The following is a 17,968-nucleotide window of genomic DNA, read 5'->3' as shown; positions in this document are numbered from 1 at the left end:
GAACTCCGGCTCCTGGACACATGGTGTGCACTTTCTCCTCACGTCTGATGAGGACGCCTGGTCACAGTGGAGATGATACAGGCACCACCTCCTGACCCCACGTTTAGTACAAACCTTCAGTAGTGCAGAGTTGTGGATATTGCATCAAGACCTCACTTTTTAATGACAACATTCCTGGATAACTAGTAAGTAACATATAATATGTAGCTTTTATTTGAGTTTTTTTTTCTGTTCTAAGCACTTACCTATTAGATCTTTCAATCACTCTTCTCTCTCAGGAAGTAATGAACCTTACTCACACATGAAAATTGTGAGGTTCAAAAGGGGACATAATTTGTCCATCATCAAAGCTGGTAAAGGGCAGAACGTGGCTCTTGCTTACCTTGTATTTAGTCTGTAGATTTAATTAATGTTGATGTGGAGCAGAATATATTTATAAACTCACAAGTAAAAAATTTTATAATCATCAGTCAGTAAGTGGGAATTTATGATCTGTTGTTGGAGAATGTCCATGTTATTTCACCCCACCCCTCATGTGATGTTCCTTCATTCATGAAAGTCATTGTGTATTCAGAGTGTGCACATCTCTGATAAATCTGAAAGGCAAATGCCAAGTCAGCCCAAAGGAATATCAGACTTCAATTCAGCAGGCTTGCGATTTTGACACACACGGCTGCCCTTTCCTAGCACTGTCATCCTCAACCATCAGCTCTGGACATTTGGGGCATGGAGTGACCTGGACCAGAATGCCCAGCATGCTTTTAGGAATCAGTGACCTTTAAAGTGTGACTGTGAACTTTATCCGACAAGGATGGCCCTGCCAGGCCCCTCCCAGAGGAAGCTGCCTAAGGATGCGATGCTAGAGAACAGCGGTCATCTGCTCACCTGTTCATTGTGGGTGAGACTGTCAGCATTTATTTACTTACTAGAGAATCACCTAGAAGAGCTTCCCCAGAGCTCACTCCCCTCTACCCAGACACACACACTCTCCTACAGCACTTAGGACATGGAGGAAGAGATTCTGTTCATTTGGTTATTTCATCTTAAGCATGTCAAGCGATTGTAGGCTTTCTGAAAACAATCATATGTCTTTCTTATTGCTCCATATAGAACACTCAGAGCAGTGCTGGGCACTCATTTCATGGGGGCATTAAATGGATAGAAACTTTCTGCTGTGCAAACCATGGTGGAATTCAACCTTACAAAGTTAAATAGAGCAGACATTATCCCTTTAAAATACAATGCTTGGAGTTGGGACTGAGTTATGTTACTGGATATTTTTTTAAAATAAAGTTCAGTCCACTATAGAACAGGTGATTCACAGTGGTCACAGGAAAGGGGAAAAGGAGATTCTGTCAGCCACCTTGGGCCTGGGTTTGAGCATGAGTAGACAGTTCCTGGACTTCTGAGCCCAGCGTCAGTGTCCTCCCTGCTCTGGGAAGGGGCTGGCAGTGTGTCCAGGGCTCAAGACGTCTTTTCCTGAGCTGCTCTTTACTGTTCACCTTGCCTCTCCTCCTGATGGGAACTTGAAGACCACACACAGATAACACAGAACTGCACATCCATGTACATTTTTCCACAGAGGGTTTTTGACTCTACATAGATGTGATTTCCTGGCTGGACCAGGAGAAGAGAGGTGGAGGGCAGAAAGGACTCTCAGAGTCCCAGGTCCAGGTGGATCCAGGCTCCTGGGTTCTGTGTGGAGAGGAGACTGCTCAGGGAGAAAACAGGACCAGTCACATCAGCTACAGAGTCTCTTCAGGAAAAGGTCTGAAAGCTCTGACATCTTGGCAGGCCAGTGCAGAAATAGCCCTTGGATAGTGTCCTAATTCTCTGAACACACTGATTTTGATTCTTCTTAGTGTATATTCTTTGGCTTCAGAGAGAGTTGTTTCTATTATTATTGGAGCTAAACATTCAAGTAGCCATGTTTATTTCAGGCTCTCACCTTTATTGACTTTCCTTGACATTAAACCCTCATTTTATTTTTTGTTCATTTTACCCTTAAAAATATTCTACATCAATATTTCCATATTGTATGTTCCATCAATGTTCCATATTGTATATCTAATAACTATTACATCCTCCCATTTCTGTGTTAAAAGCCAATACTTGACACATATGTACCTTAGCTTTGCAAACATTTCCAAAATTCTCCTTCCCCTAAGTCACTCTACTTATTTCTTTTCCCTCTTTTTTCAGGCATGGAAGGTAGACCTAGAAAGCATGGAAGGATACCCACACAGGATACCTTCAGGAAGGGCCCATTTATCTACAGGTCAATGGTAAGTTTCTTGAGGATGAAATCTGCTCATCACATTAGTGACCTGGTAATGGGATGAGTTAGGAATTCAGCACAACCTTCAGAAGAAAAAATAGGCCTGAGCATAAATGCCATCCAGTAGAAAGTTTTGAACAGTGTAAGGTTGGGGATAATATTGTCCTGAAGTCAAACTGTAACTTCAGCTTTAAGAGAAGGGTAATTGCCTCAGCATAGCTTGTATACATAATGCTTGAAAACTAAAGAAGACTTAAAAGTCATTTAGAACATTAAGCATGTGAGAGACCACAAAAGAGAAAATGCTTATGCATTCAGCAAAGTAACACCGCATGAAAACAAAACAAACGTGGAGAGTTTCCAAAGGAGACCATCACAGAGAGAGCGGACCGCTGTCAGTGCGCAGAGAAACAGTACCTGGATGTGCGCGGGCAGTCTCTCACGGCCTCTCCTCTCCGTGCAGGTTAGCAGAGGCTTCATATTGGAAAAGAGGCATATGGAATGGAACGCATATGAGGACGCTTTCACATATAACAACGTCGACTCCACATGTATTAACTCATGCAGAAGAGAACCCCAATAAATGTTATGAATGTGGGAAAGAATTCAAGGACAGCACTTGCTTTTATGTGCACCAAAAATTCAGATAAGAGAAAAACCCTATACTTGTTGCCAAGTTGGAAGAGCCTTTGGCCATTCTTTATTCATATTTTAACTAACAGAAGGTGAATTCTACTACAGAGAGTTCAACTGTTAGCATGGGAAAGCTTCAGTCGATGCTCTAAACTTAGACAATATGAGAGAACTTGCCCTAGAGAGACCCCTACAAATGTTGTGAAGGAGGGAAATAACTCAGCTGGAGACTTGGCTGTGTATACACCAAAAATCACACTGTAGAGAAATCCTGAAAATGTAATGAATGTGTGAGATCCTTCATCAGAGGCCAACTTTTATTCCCACCTATAAGCCCCCACACAGGAGAGAAGACCTTTATCTGGAATGACCATGGAAGAGCTTTCAGTGAATCTTCATTCCTTCAAAGTCATGGACTCATTCACACTGGAGAGAAACCACATGAGTGTCATCTATGTGCAAAAGCATTAGATGAAGACATGACCTTAGTCATCATGTGAAAAGTCATGAATGGAGAAGAGCCTTTAGATGCCCCTCTCACATTTATATGCACAGAGAATGCAGGAAGAGACACCCTATGTCTGCAATCAATGAGGTAGATCCTCCAGCCAGAAGTTTTTTTTCTTAAACCACCAGGAAAGTCATGTGAAAATACACCCTGGCCCTGTTATCATGGTGGGATAACCTTCAGTGGGAGCTTCAGCCTTAGCACACACAGAGAACTCAGAGTGGACATTAATTCAGTTACTTTTGTTAGTTTAAATTTTTCATTTATTATCTCCTTCATAAATTTTAAAAAGTATAAATTAATTTCATCTTTAAACAAGGAGAATTGTGTGTACCTGGACAGGAAAATTCCAAGACCTGAGTCAGGCAGTACTTCATCTCTTATGTTAGAATTTTGTAGCCAAAGGATTTTCCCCAGAAGAACAGATAGATATCTTGGAACCAAAAAGTTAGAAGATCATTGCAGACTTGGAAAGTCCCATTTCTAGGTTCTGTTAGAACAGCAGGGGTAAATGTATTGATTCATGGAAAAGCACTGCCCTTAGAGATCCATTTGTAAGTCTACCCTCCAAAGATCCACTCTTTACCCAGATACTTTTCTTAGCTGCCGAGAGAAAGATGAGCAGAGAGAGCGCATCCATTTTATAAGTTAAACCTGCAAAACACTTACTTAGGGAAAGAGTTGGGCTCCCTGTTTAGATCAATTGCATGTTCTTTGTTGAGCAAAACATCCATTTTAGCACTGAGGTAAAATTAAGACTGCTGGGTGAAAGCATGGTTTGCTCATAGGCCTATAAGGCACAAATAGTAGTTGCATTAAAGTCAAGTTCACTCCATGTATAAGTCAAAATGACTTTTCCATATCTTAACATGTCAACATTTCCTTTATCATTATCTTTCAGAAAAAAATGAAGAGGGTGTCTTAACAACTAAGTATGAGAGAAGGCCTTTGGACAAGCACAGAAGTTTACTGAGGAGATGATGTCATGGGAACAATTTTTATTTTTAGAATTTATTCTAGATGGAAGAGTCTGAGTTGATGGGCCTGAGATGGAGATCCAGATATGAGTCATGCAGGGTCCATATTTCTGCTAGAGATGCTGCTGAGCCATAGGTAGACAGCCCTCTGTGAACAATTCCTTAGTAACCTGGCAGAGCACTTGCAACGTTCGTGCAAACAGGTGAGGGGACCTTTGATACTCAGGAGGAATTGGGTTATTGAAAGAAGAGCCCCCGGTGCCTGTCTGACTGAGAGAGGACAGTGGTGATGGTCATCCAAGGGGAGATGCCAAAATCCTGCGACACTGGGGGGTTACATTGTCCTTTGGTGTTGCTTCACTGTTCTGCACTGTAGCTGCTCCTTCTTAGATTTATTTTCTGTTAAAAAAAAATATGAAGAATCAAGGAAAGTCAGGGAAAGTGGAGTAGGTACTCTTGGCCCCAGAGCCACTTTCTGAAGAAAAAAAAAAAAAATCAATTATTTCAGTGCCCGAGATGACATTTGGAACCTCTGGTATAATTACCATTAAATATCTAGTTTCCGTGTACTGAGAGTGACCTCCTTCCCATGTGTGCACATTAAAGCAGGTGAACTGGCTCATGTGCGGCCCACGTCACAGCAGCAGGAAGTGCAGGAGTGGAATCACAGGGTGAATGACTAGATACGGGGCTCATGTGCGGCCCACGTCACAGCAGCAGGAAGTGCAGGAGTGGAATCACAGGGTGAATGACCAGATACGGGGCTCATGTGTGGCCCATGTAACAGCAGCAGGAAGTGCAGGAGCAGAATCACCTGGCCTGTTTATTGGCTTTTGACGGGCGAGCAACCAGACCCCACACTCGGTCTTTTGTAACAGATTTTGGCCCCCAGGACGGGGCTGCCTGCTGCTGGCTCCTGTGCTTTCACGGCACCTGGCTTACCTGGGTTTTCTAGGGGAGATCTATGGCCATGACAGTGTATGAGCCTGCTTGTGGTTAGCTAGCCCCTAGTAGGGGATATGGGACGTGTTCCTAGCAGCTATCAAAACCATTTGTTTTGAGAATCCTCTCTGTTTCTCCCCTTCTTGGCACTGGCTGCCAACTTGTGCTTTTCATTGGCGGAATGGAAACTTGCATCTAGGAGGAGCTGACAAGCTCCAGGAGTGGGTAAGTCCACTGCGCACTGGTGTGCACACAGCGACCTTCCCATGTGTGAGTGTTAGTGCTATGTGGGCATTCTTGCCAGTTGGTTCTGATGTGTGTCTGATGTTGAGGATCATTTGTGAGCACGGACTGCTATTTAGGCATTTTTACCAGTTGGTTCTGACTCCTGGCTAACAGAGCAGGATGGCTGCAGCCCTCAGCAGGTGGCCATTGCTCTGTCTCATTATGCTGCTCCCTGTTACTAGGCAACAGGTCTTGCGCAGCCATTGGTCGGCGCCTCAGTCGGCCCCACCCAGAAGCAACCAACTGTTGAAGAGTGTTAGTTGTCCTGCTCAACTATTGGTCAGCACCACAGCGGGCCCTGCCTACTGGTAACTGTCAGTGAGGGACCACTGGGCAAGCGATTCAGCCAGGGGTCAGTGGGGTCCTGGTCACCCAGTGGAGAGTGAGGTAAGAGGCAGACTCAGGCCTTCTCCGGGAGGCCCTCCAGATTCCCCAGCCTTCGGTCCGTGGGTGAGTGGAGGGCCCAGGGAACAGACTGGGGCTCCATCCTGCAGGGCTCCAGAGGCCTCATAAGGCCTCCACTGGCCTTGGTCCAGCCCTTGAGGCAGCGGTGAACCTCTCCCTCACCCCTGTCTCTGTGACCTAATAGCAGTGGCCGTCCATATGAGTCACAGTTTGTGGGACCGGGTCTCCCCATTTGGACAGCTGAGGAGACTGAGGGTCAGTTGAGTTGGGTGCCTGGCTCCTTCAGGGATGATAGCAGAGCAGGCCTTGGAAACCTGGACCTGAAGGAGCTGCCAACTGAGATCTGCTTCCTCTCAACCAGGACTGGGACCTTGGACGGTGAAAGGTGTGCCTTGGGACCTTGCCCTTTCTTGTCAGGACAGAGAGTAACATTCATCTGTAGAGACTTACAGGAACATCATTACCAGACCTCAGAAACAAACATTCTGACCCCGAGAAGTCTGCAACAACTAACCACACCCATCCCTCAATTTTTGCTTTTAAGGGGGCTTGCTGAAAGGTTTCATTAATTGCCGGGGACCAGCCCCGGCTGATCCAGGGTATTCGAAGGAGAGACGGCGTAGGCGAAGATCAGGAAACAATTGCTTAATTAAATGTTAATTAAGGATATAAAGAGTAATAGAATGAGGATAGCTCAGTAAAATTCAGTGAAGAAAAGAGGCTGAAATAAGGATAGCTCAGTGAGGAAATTCAGTGGAGAAAAGAGGCTGAATAATTCAGCCAGAAGGTAAGAGAACGACATGGTGAGACCCAGTTTCGGTGAACAAGGCCCACACTTTATTTTCCAAAGTAGTTTTTATACCTTAAGTTATGCATAGAGAATAATGGGGGAAGGGGTAAAGTCATGCAGTAAGCCAGGCTTTCTTCCTGCAAACTTATCATATGCAAAAGTTTAGGTGATTTGCATCATCTTCTGGCCCGGAGGCCTTTTTCTCTAAAGGTGATTATTCTAAAGTCAGGCGCCAGCCTCCAAAAAGCATTAGATAAAGTTGCATTCCTACAGAGCAAAGGTGTGGTGGACTATAACAAGAAAAAGAATTAACTCAAGGGTCCCAGGTTACAAACATTAAAGCTACTACTTACACCAATTATATTAATCAATACACTGCCAGGGACACAGCAGATAAGGGATATGGAAACTTAGCAGCAAACATTGGCCCAACAAGTGAAAATCCCTTCACCAATACAATTTCTAATCAATCTTTTAACTACTCAAAAGAATCTGTGTTTAGACAGTTTAGAACATCTCCTGCCTCTCACAGTTGGGAGGCTCTGAACAATCACACGTGGCCGGAAAAACCTATTCAGGCAGGCTAGAGGACTTCCAAGGGAGTTTGTAGGTTGAAACATTGTCACACCCAGGAATTATTAACTGGAGCTGTAAGCTAACTCTTTTTTCAGAGAGGTAGTGGGGGACAGCCCCCCATAAAGTCAGAGGTGTAGGTGAAAGCACAAAGCAGAAAGTAGGCAGACTCTGGTTTTGGGGGTAGATTGCTCGAGAATTTCCAGGGAGACTCCTGAGGCTTGATCCCGCCTTTGCGTATGCCAAGCCTCCTTCCTCATGACCTTTGCCAGGGGCGGAGCTCGCTCCCCGCAGTTAATGTTGGAGTTCTTAGGGCATGAGCGACCCATCTTAGGGCATGAGCGACCCATCTCCTTGTATGGATGTGTAGTAAGCCTTTCTCTGTTCCAAGCTCATTATAATGTTTAGAATTGATAGGCCTCACTGTGTGCCTGGCACATGGGCTTGTGAATTCAGTAACATAACTACCCGTGAGGACTGTTTGTGTCAGGGAAATGTTCCTTTGGGACTCTGTACTGGTCACCCTCGGAGAGGGTTTGTGACTCATCTGTCACTCAGTGTGTGAGACTGTATTCCATTTGCGTGATTGGTATTCTTGCTGCCTTACGCAAAATGACAACTCATTAGGGCGCAATTAAGCAAAATTTTAGCTACAAAATTATAACTAAGACAAAGAAAGATGACTATTATTATTATTATTATTTTGAATAACTTATGGCAGCAGCAGATAGTGAAGGACAGGGAATCCGGGCGTGCTGCAGTCTGTGGGGTCACAAGTCGGACACAACTGAATGACTGAGCAACAAAAAAATGGCAACATTATTTTTTAAGCTTCAGGGAAAATTGGTTAAGATGAAACTCTTGAAAGTCACAAAAACTGATTCTTTTTGTATATGCAGTTAGGGAAAGCTAGCTTGATAAAACAGTTTTCCTGGCTCCTGAGAAAACAAAAATATGCCTAGGAGAAAGCTTGAAGTTAACTCTTATCAAGTCCTTGAAATACAAACACAGTCCACTTTGCCTGTGACTTTGGTCTTTGGTTAATTGGGTAAAACTTCAAGCTAAAAAAAAAAAGAAAAAGAAAAAGGAAAGAAGCCTTTCAAGAATAAGTATGTAAATTCGGCTATTCTATTATCCATAAACTGATTAGTTTAATTGCAATGGCTGATTCATAAAATGTAAAAAGATGAAAGAATGAGATCTCTGTCTGAATGTTTGTATGTCTCAGCACGTGTGTTTGTCTTTGTATTATATTGCTGAGGTTAATTTGTAAAGAAGCTCTATTTAATTGTCCTTAAACATATGGTCACTTACAAGTCAAAGAAATCTAAATTTACTTCCTTTTGTCTTGTAAGACTAGAGGGAAATTAAAGATGTTTTGGTTTATTAAACCTGTATGTTGTACTACTGAAGAAAAATTATGCTATGAAAAGCATGTATGTTTTTAGGGGTTATAGAGTATGTTCTTGAGTTTGCCAATCAAAAAATGCTGGTATAATATTTGACTCACTTAGTTTCATTAAGGCTTCAAGGAGTAAAAATTGTGATATGTAAAAATAATAAGGGAAAGATTTCTGTGTGTAAAACAAGTAGGATATGTGTTGTTGTGGAAGAGAAGATATTTTTGTTGAAGAAAAATGATAGTTTTTTCCTACAGTTCTTTGTTTTTTGATGAAGAAATACAGGACAAATCTGTTTGGATCTAAAAAATAAAAGGTTTGTGAAAAAGAAACTTAGAGAAAAGATTTTTGTATGTTGTCAGGATTAATGTTAGACTGAATTTAATTAGATATATAAATTTTGTTATTAACAGTAAACTGATGCAAGACTGAATTTGTTCTTTTTCTCTGTTAAGAAAACAAAGTTCTCCTGGAATATTAATCTGACTTTGGTAACAGAGACTTCTATTGGAAAGTACTTGTTTGGTTTCTAGTTTTGACCCTAATGTACAGGATGGAAAAGTTGTCCAGTGAAGTTGTCGCAAAGTATAGCTACTCATGGTGTGCAGCACTGCTGGCTCTAAGTTTGCTGCTTAAAGCACGTGTGTATGTTTTGTGTGACGACTGGGGATAGACGATAAAACATATGGCCTATAAAACATTCCCCTAGTAACATAACTCTGAGCCTGTTCGTGATGTCTGATTAGTTTCTTCCCACTGGACAACTGGGCAAATATATAAACAAAGAAGAGGCCTAGCGCCGAGGGACACGGATCGACTAGAGCAGCCAGAGAGCCGCTCTGGCAACGTTGGGAAATGTATTGATTATCAGTGCTCCCTATGGAAGGAATTACAGCTAAAAGGGGAAATGATGGAAGAGATTTTCATATACTGAGGCATGGGGAAGTCATTTTGGCCTATACATCATTTAATACAAACTTTAGGTTAACCAAAACAGCCTGTTTGTGGCCTATTTAACATTCACTGCACATCTGCTTTAATCACTAAGACAATAATACAAAGAGGCATTTTGATTATTATCCTCATTGTAATAAATCTAGTAATTTTTAAATATTTGGGTACTATGAAAGTGTATTATCTTTCTTGCTCTGTACTGGTCCCTCCTCAAGATTGAGGAGTATCAAAGCAAAGTGAAAGCGAAGTCGCTCAGTCGTGTCTGACTCTTTTCGACCCCATGGATGGTAGCCTACCAGGCTCCGCGGTCCATGGGATTTTCCAGGCAAGAATACTGGAGTGGGCTGCCATTTCCTTCTCCAGGGGATCTTCCCAACCCAGGGATCGAACCGGGGTCTCCTGCATTGCAAACAGACGCTTTACCGTCTGAGCCATCAAAGCAAAGGGAAGATTCAAACGGAGCAGGCCCTATGGTCCTTGCCCCTCAGCTTGCCTCTCCCCCCACCCCCGCCCCACCCTGCTGCCACCCACCATGCCCTTTGCCTGCCTTTTGTCTATGGAAAAAGTTTAATCAAAAAATAAGTTTAACCAGAGAAGTGAGAAACGCTGAAGCAAAGGAAAACAGCCAAAGGAGACTAAATAGTAATAATGTAGTCATTAAGCACAGTCAAGGATCTTTAATTCTTTCTCAAGGGCTATAGATAAATATTCTGAGCCACGTCCTGTGAGCTGTCTTACAGATACTAGACCATCAGGTGGAGAAATTAACTGCATGATGACCAGACTATATCCAAGATATGAGATTCCACAATTCCGAGAATCAGCTCCAAAGAAATGGGAACAGATGGACCCTGGAACTGAAGGTTCAGTTCTGTCGCTCTGTCGTGTCCAACTCTTTGTGACCCCATGCACCACAGCACGTCAGGCCTCACTATCCATCACCAACTGCCAGAGTCTACCCAAACCCATGTCCATTGACTCAGTGATGCCAGCCAACCATCTCATCCTCTGTCGTCCCCTTCTCCTCCTGCCCTCAATCTTTCCTAGCACCAGGGTCTTTTCAAATGAGTCAGCTCTTCACATCAGGTGGCCAAAGTATCGGAGTTTCAGCTTCAACATCAGTCCTTCCAATGAAAACCCAGGACTGATCTCCTTTAGGATGGACTGGTTGGATCTCCTTGCAGTCCAAGGGACTCTCAAGAGTCTTCTCCAACACCACACTTCAAAAGCACCAATTCTTCAGCGCTCAGCTTTCTTTATGTTCTAACTCTCACATCCATACATGACTACTGGAAAAATCATAGCCTTGACTAGATGGATCTTTGTTGACAGAGTACTGTCTCTGCTTTTTAATATGCTGTCTACGTTGGTAATAATTTTCCTTCCAAGGTGTGTCTTTTAATTTCATGGCTGCAATCATCATCTGCAATGATTTTGGAGCCCCCCCAAAATAAAGTCAGCCACTGTTTCCACTGTGTTTCCTCATCTATTTGCCATGAAGTGATTGGAAAAGATGCCATGATTTCAGATTTGTGAATGTTGAGCTTTAAGCCAGCTTTCCCACTCTCCTCCTTCACTGTCATCTGCTGCTGCTACTGCTAAGTCACTTCAGTTGTGTCCGACTCTGTGCGACCCCATAGATGGCAGCCCACCAGGCTCCCCCATCCCTGGGATTCTCCAGGCAAGAACACTGGAGTGGGTTGCCATTTCCTTCTCCAATGCATGAAAGTGAAAAGTGAAAGTGAAGTTTCTCAGTCGTGTCCGGCTCTTAGCGACCCCATGGACTGCAGCCCACCAGGCTCCTCCATCCATGGGATTTTCTAGGCAACAGTACTGGAGTGGGGTGCCATTGCCTTCTCCATTCACTGTCATCAAGAGGCTCTTTAGTTCCTCTTCACTTTTTGCCATAAGGGTGGTGTCATCTGCATATCTGAGGTTATTGATGTTTCCCCCCGGCAGTCTTGGTTCCAGCTTGTGCTTCCTCGAGCCCAGCATTTCTCATGATGTACTCTGCATATAAGTTAAATAAGCAGAGTGACAGTATACAGCCTTGACGTACTCCTTTTCCTATTTGGAACCAGTCTGTTGTTCCATGTCCAGTTCTAACTGTTGCTTCCTGACCTGCATATAGGTTTCTCAAGAGGCAGGTCAGGTGGTCTGGTATTCCCATCTCCTTCAGAATTTTCCACGGTGTATTGTGATCCACAAAGTCAAAGGCTTTTGCATAGTCAATAAAGCAGAAATAGATGTTTTCCTGAAACTCTCTTGCTTTTTCAATGATCCAGCAGGTCTTGGCAATTTGATCTCTGGTTCTTCTGCCTTTTCTAAAACCAGCTTGAACATCTGGAAGTTCATGGTTCATGTATTGCTGAAGCCTGACTTGGAGAATGTTGAGCATTACTTTACCTAGCGTGTGAGATGAGTGCAATTGTTCAGTAGTTTGAGGATTCTTTGGCATTGCCTTTCTTTGGGATGGGAATGAAAACAGACCTTTTCCAGTCCTGTGGCCACTGCTGAATTTTTCAAATTTTCTGGCATATTGAATGCAGCACTTTCACAGCATCATCTTTCAGGATTTGAAATAGCTGAACTGGAATTCCATCACCTCCACTAGCTTTGTTCGTAGTGATGCTTTCTAAGGCCCACTTGACTTCACATTTCAGGATGTCTGGCTCTAGATGAGTGTGAGTGATCACACCATTGTGATTATCTGGGTCATGAAGACCTTTTTTTGGTACAGTTCTCCTGTGTATTCTTGCCACCTCTTAATATCTTCTGCTTCTGTTATGTCCATACCATTTCTGTCAATTATTGAGCCCATCATTGCATGAATGTTCCCTTGGTATCTTTAATTTTCTTGAGATCTCTAGTCTTTCCCATTCTATTGTTTTCCTCTATTTCTTTGCATTAATCACGTCAGTATTCTTGCCTTGAGAACCCCATGAACTGTATGAAAAGGCAAAAAGATAGGACACTGAAAGATGAACTCCCCAGGTCGGTAGGTGCCCAATATGCTACTGGAGATCAGTGGGGAAATAACTCCAGAAAGAATGAAGGAATGGAGCCAAAGCAAAAACAACGCTCAGTTGTGGATGGGACCAGTGATAGAAGCAAGGTCCGATGCTGTAAAGAGCAGTATCGCATAGGAACCTGGAATGGTAGGTCCATGAATCAAGGAAATTGGAAGTGGTCAAACAGGAGATGGCAAGAGTGAACGTCGACATTCTAGGAATCAGCGAACTAAGATGGACTGGAATGGGTGAATTTAACTCAGATGACCACTATATCTACTACTGTGGGCAGGAATCCCTTAGAAGAAATGGAGTAGCCATCATGGTCAACAAAAAAGTCTGAAATGCAGTACTTGGATGCAATCTCAAAAATGACAGAATGATCTCTGTTCGTTTCCAAGGCAAACCATTAAATATCACAGTAATCCAAGTCTATGCCCTGACCAGTAATGCTGAAGAAGCTGAAGTTGAATGGTTCTATGAAGACCTACAAGACCTTTTAGAACTAACACCCCCAAAAGATGTCCTTTTCATTATAGGGGACTGGAATGCAAAAGTAGGAATTCAGGAAACACTTGGAGTGACAGGCAAATTTGGCCTTGGAGTACAGACTGAAGCAGGGCAAAGACTCATAGAATTCTGCCAAGAGAATGCACTGGTCATAGCAAACACCCTCTTCCAACAACACAAGAGAAGACTCTACACATCGACATCACCAGATGGTCAACACCGAAATCAGATTGATTGATTATATTCTTTGCAGCCAAAGATGGAAAAGCTCTGTCAGCAAAAACAAGACTGGGAGTGGACCGTGGCTCAGAATATGAACTCCTTATTGCCAAATTCAGACTTAAATTGAAGAAAGTGGGGAAAACCACTAGACCATTCAGGTATGACCTAAATCAAATCCCTTATTACTATATAGTGGAAGTGAGAAATAGATTTAAGGGACGAGATCTGATAGACAAAGTGCCTGATGAACTATGGATGAAGGTTAATGACATTGTACAGGAAACAGGAATCAAGACCGTCTCCAAGAAAAAGAAATGCAGAAAAGCAAAATGGCTGTCTGAGGAGGCCTTACAAATAGCTGCGAAAAGAAGAGAAATGAAAAGCAAAGGAGAAAAGGAAAGATATACCCATTTGAATGCAGAGTTCCAAAGAATAGCAAGGAGACATAAGAAAGCCTTCCTCAGCGATCAATGCAAAGAAATAGAGGGACTGAAGGTCAACCCTAAAACAACTAAGATGTTCCTGCTCAGACCACTGTTGGCCAATTTGAAGATGACTGTCAGAGATGACTGTGCTCTGTCTATAAAAGCTGTTGTCCCCTACCTGCTGGGGTGTGTGTGTGTTGGGGGTGGGGGACTTGTGTGTCAGCCTTTAGACAAATGTCTGCCCCCCGCCCCCAATTGCCAGATCTTGAAATAGAGCAAACTTTCCTTTTCACCAAACTGGCCTGTTTGTTGGCTTTTGAGTGGTGAGCAGCCGGACCCCACATACTCTTTTGGTAACAATTTTTTCTTAGATGAAAGAAGGCAACAGGTAGATTCCATCCCCAGCACAAGAATAATTGTAATTCTGGTGTCTTAGCTTTTATTTTAACGAAGATTACTGAGAGTAATGTAACCAGCTTTATATTTACCCAAAAAGGTTTATTTCAAATAAATTTAGTGGTAAAATTCACTAAAAAATTAGCTGCTTATTTAATAAATCTCTAATCATATAGTGTTAAGAAAATACTACTAGTTCTTTAGTCAGGGCTGACAACATTTTCTAAAAGGCAAATAGTAAATATTTAAGATTTTACCACACGACCTGTGTTGCATATACTTATTTTTGTTATTGTAGGAGAAAAACAGCCACAGATAAAAGATAAATCAAGGAGCATGGCTGTGAGCCAAAGATATTTTATTTATAGACACTGAGATCTGACTGTCATATAATTCTTATGCCTCATGAAATAATTTTTTTTAATTTAAAATTATGAAAACGCTTACTAGCTTGCAGGCCCTTAACACAGGCTGTGGCCAGAATCTGACCCTTGGGATGCGGGAAACCATGGCGTGTTCCAGAGAGCAGTAATGGAACTGCCCTCTTAGAGACCAACGTTAAACCAACTGTACTAGACACACGACGGACAGCGGGAAACTCGACACAAAAGCAACACAGAACACAAAACCAACTGTACTAGACACACGACAGACATCGGAAAACTCGGAACAAAAGCAACACAGAACACAAAACCAACTGTACTAGACACACGACGGACATCGGAAAACTCGGAACAAAAGCAACACAGAACACAAAACCAACTGTACTAGACACACGACGGACATCGGGAAACTCGGAACAAAAGCAACACAGAACACAAAACCAACTGTACTAGACACACGACGGACATCGGAAAACTCGAAACGAAAGCAACACAGAACACAAACCATGAAGAGCTGCCCAGGGTGTGAAGCAATCAGGTCCCGCCCAGGACGCCCAGCCTCCATGCATGCACAGTGCCTTCATGTTGGTGTCCCGAGCAGCCAGCAGTGCATGAGGCTGCTCTGTCCACATGCCCCCTGTCCTGCCACGTGCAGGGCACCCATTAGTTGTGAGCAGCATTACTAGTTGAGCACAGTTCATCACCAAGTCACCACTACCTACCGTGTCTCCTGGAGGGAGAGAAGCCACCTTTGCATCCTCAGCCCTGTGCAGAGCTGTTATTCCAGCTCCTGTCCACCATGTGGTAGCTTGTTCAGGGTGTCGAGATCCATCCCAGAGCTAATCAGGGCTCGAGTCCTCAGAGGAATCCACACCATCCTTGCAACCCTCCAGGGAAGTGACCCTGCACCCACAGGAAGTGCAACTTCAGATCTCGGGGTGTCAGCTGGGTAAGGGGGGGCAAGCATGGAAAAGGCATAGTGCATAGCTCTGCATGGATGAAACCCGCAGTCTTTGCTAATTGGTGTGATATTATATTAAAATTTTTTGTGTCTAAATATGAATAGGAAATTATGTCCCAGTCTTAATTTGTATAGATAGTTTTCTCTTTTTAACTTTTTACTTACTGTATTTTTTATTTCAACTTTCCAGTTTATCTTGCCAATTTTTCTGCAAGGATGTTCACTCTATTACAGATTTTTAGATGCTGTTTATTAGGAATATCATATTTCTTCCACATATATTATAAATAGCATTCTGAGTTGACAGTTATCTTTAAAGAAAGGTAATACCCAAGAATGTTCAAACTACCGCACAGTTGCACTCATCTCACACCATAGCAAAGTAATGCTCAAAATTCTCCAAGCCAGGCTTCAGCAGTACATGAACCTAGAATTACCAGATGTTCAAGCTGGATTTAGAAAAGGCAGAGGAACCAGAGATCCAATTGCCAGTATCTCTCTCAAAAAGCAAGAGTTCCAGAAAAACATCCACTTCTGCTTTATAGACTACACCAGAGCCTTTGTGTGGATCACAGCAAACTGTGCAACGTTCCTCAAGAGATGGGAAAACCAGACCCCCTGACATGCCCGCTGAGAAACTGTTGCGGCCTGGAGGAGCAGAGGCCAGAACCTGCCCCAGGGCCGTCCTAGCAGGCATGCAGATGGACATCCTTAGGGCGGGGTGTGCTCCCTGCTCTGCTTCACGGCCTGCCCTGCGTCCATCTCCAGGGAGACAAAGCAAGATATTCCTGGTTAACAGCAGAGCCTGCGCTAATCAAACCCACCAGTGTAGCTATTCCCTAATTGTCTCATGTGACTTCTACCAATAAAAGTGCGGCTAAAAGGAGCCATTTTGTCTTCCTGCCATGGAGAGCAGGAGGGCCCCCTGACTCCCCGCTTGCCAAATTATATGTGTTTATCTTTTCATTACCCACCCCCCCTGCCCCCATTTCAGGTCTTTCTCATCTGCTGTGCTGGACATGGCCAGAAATCTGTATGCAGCTCAAGAAGCAACAGTTACAACCAGACATGAAACAATGGACTGCTTCCAAATAGGAAAAGGAGTACGTCAAGGCTGTATATTGTCACTCTGCTTATTTAACTTATATGCAGAGTACATCATGAGAAAGGCAGAGCTGAGGAAGCACAAGCTGGAACCAAGATTGCTTGGAGAAATATCAATCACCTCAGATACGCAGATGACACCACCCTTTTGGCAGAAAGTGAAGAGGAACTAAAAAGCCTCTTGATGAAGGTGAAGGTGGAGAGTGAAAAAGTTGGCTTAAAGCTCAACATTCAGAAAACGAAGATCATGGCATCCGGTCCCATCACTTCATGGGAAATAGATGGGGAAACAGTGGAAACAGTGTCAGACTTTATTTTTCTGGGCTCCAAAATCACTGCAGATGGTGACTGCAGCCATGAAATTAAAAGACGCTTACTCCTTGGAAGGAAAGTGATGACCAACCTAGATAGCATATTCCAAAGCAGAGACATTACTTTGCCAACAAAGGTCCGGCTAGTCAAGGCTATGGTTTTTCCTGTGGTCACGTATGGATGTGAGAGTTGGACTGTGAAGAAGGCTGAGCACTGAAGAATTGATGCTTTTGAAGTGTGGTGTTGGAGAAGACTCTTGAGAGTCCCTTGTACTGCAAGGAGATCCAACCAGTCCATTCTGAAGGAGATCAGTCTTGGATGTTCTTTGGAAGGAATGATGCTAAAGCTGAAACTCCGGTCCTTTGGCCACCTCATGCGAAGAGTTGACTCATTGGAAAAGACTCTGATGCTGGGAGGGATTGGGGGCAGGAGGAGAAGGGGACGACAGAGGATGAGATGGCTGGATGGCATCACTGACTCGATGGACGTGAGTCTGAGTGAACTCCGGGAGTTGGTGATGGACAGGGAGGCCTGGCGAGCTGCGATTCATGGGGTCGCAAAGAGTCGGATGCGACTGAGCGACTGATCTGATCTGAAAGTTTTGTAAAGAAAGAAATGGAGCCTAGCTTCAGAAGGGAAGGGAAGTCCAGCAATGTCGAATGAGGTCCAGTGGTGGCTGGGGATTCATCTGGAGGAACTTCTCTGAAGAAGGGCCTGGGGTCCACCTGAAAGCTGAAGTGAGAGCCCGTGCCTGGGAGCGAGTGTCCAGAGCAGGATGAGGGCTCCCGGGAGACTGACTGTAGCAGGGCTGGTCTCCAGGCGCCCACCTCCCTTCCCCTCGGCTGGTGCCCACAGACTGGGTACCCACCCTTGGGGAGGAAGGCTCGGCAGGAAGCCTC

General features: G+C 43.8%; 1 long non-coding RNA gene across 1 annotated transcript; it reads left to right on the top strand.

The window, feature by feature from the left end:
- The first annotated feature begins 2,152 nt into the window (after positions 1–2,152).
- LOC147350906 (uncharacterized) lies at positions 2,153–15,762 on the top strand. The gene is made up of 2 exons (XR_015146964.1): positions 2,153–2,285; positions 4,321–15,762. It is a non-coding gene; the product is annotated as an uncharacterized LOC147350906 (long non-coding RNA).
- Positions 15,763–17,968: the final 2,206 nt, after the last annotated feature.

The sequence above is a fragment of the Bos grunniens genome, chromosome 19, assembly GCF_055505025.1.
Source record: "Bos grunniens cultivar Pamir isolate PY7600 chromosome 19, Bosgru_T2T1.0, whole genome shotgun sequence".
NCBI lineage: Eukaryota > Metazoa > Chordata > Mammalia > Artiodactyla > Bovidae > Bos > Bos grunniens.
Note: the sequence above shows the minus strand (reverse complement) of the source record. Positions and strands in the feature narration are given on the sequence as shown.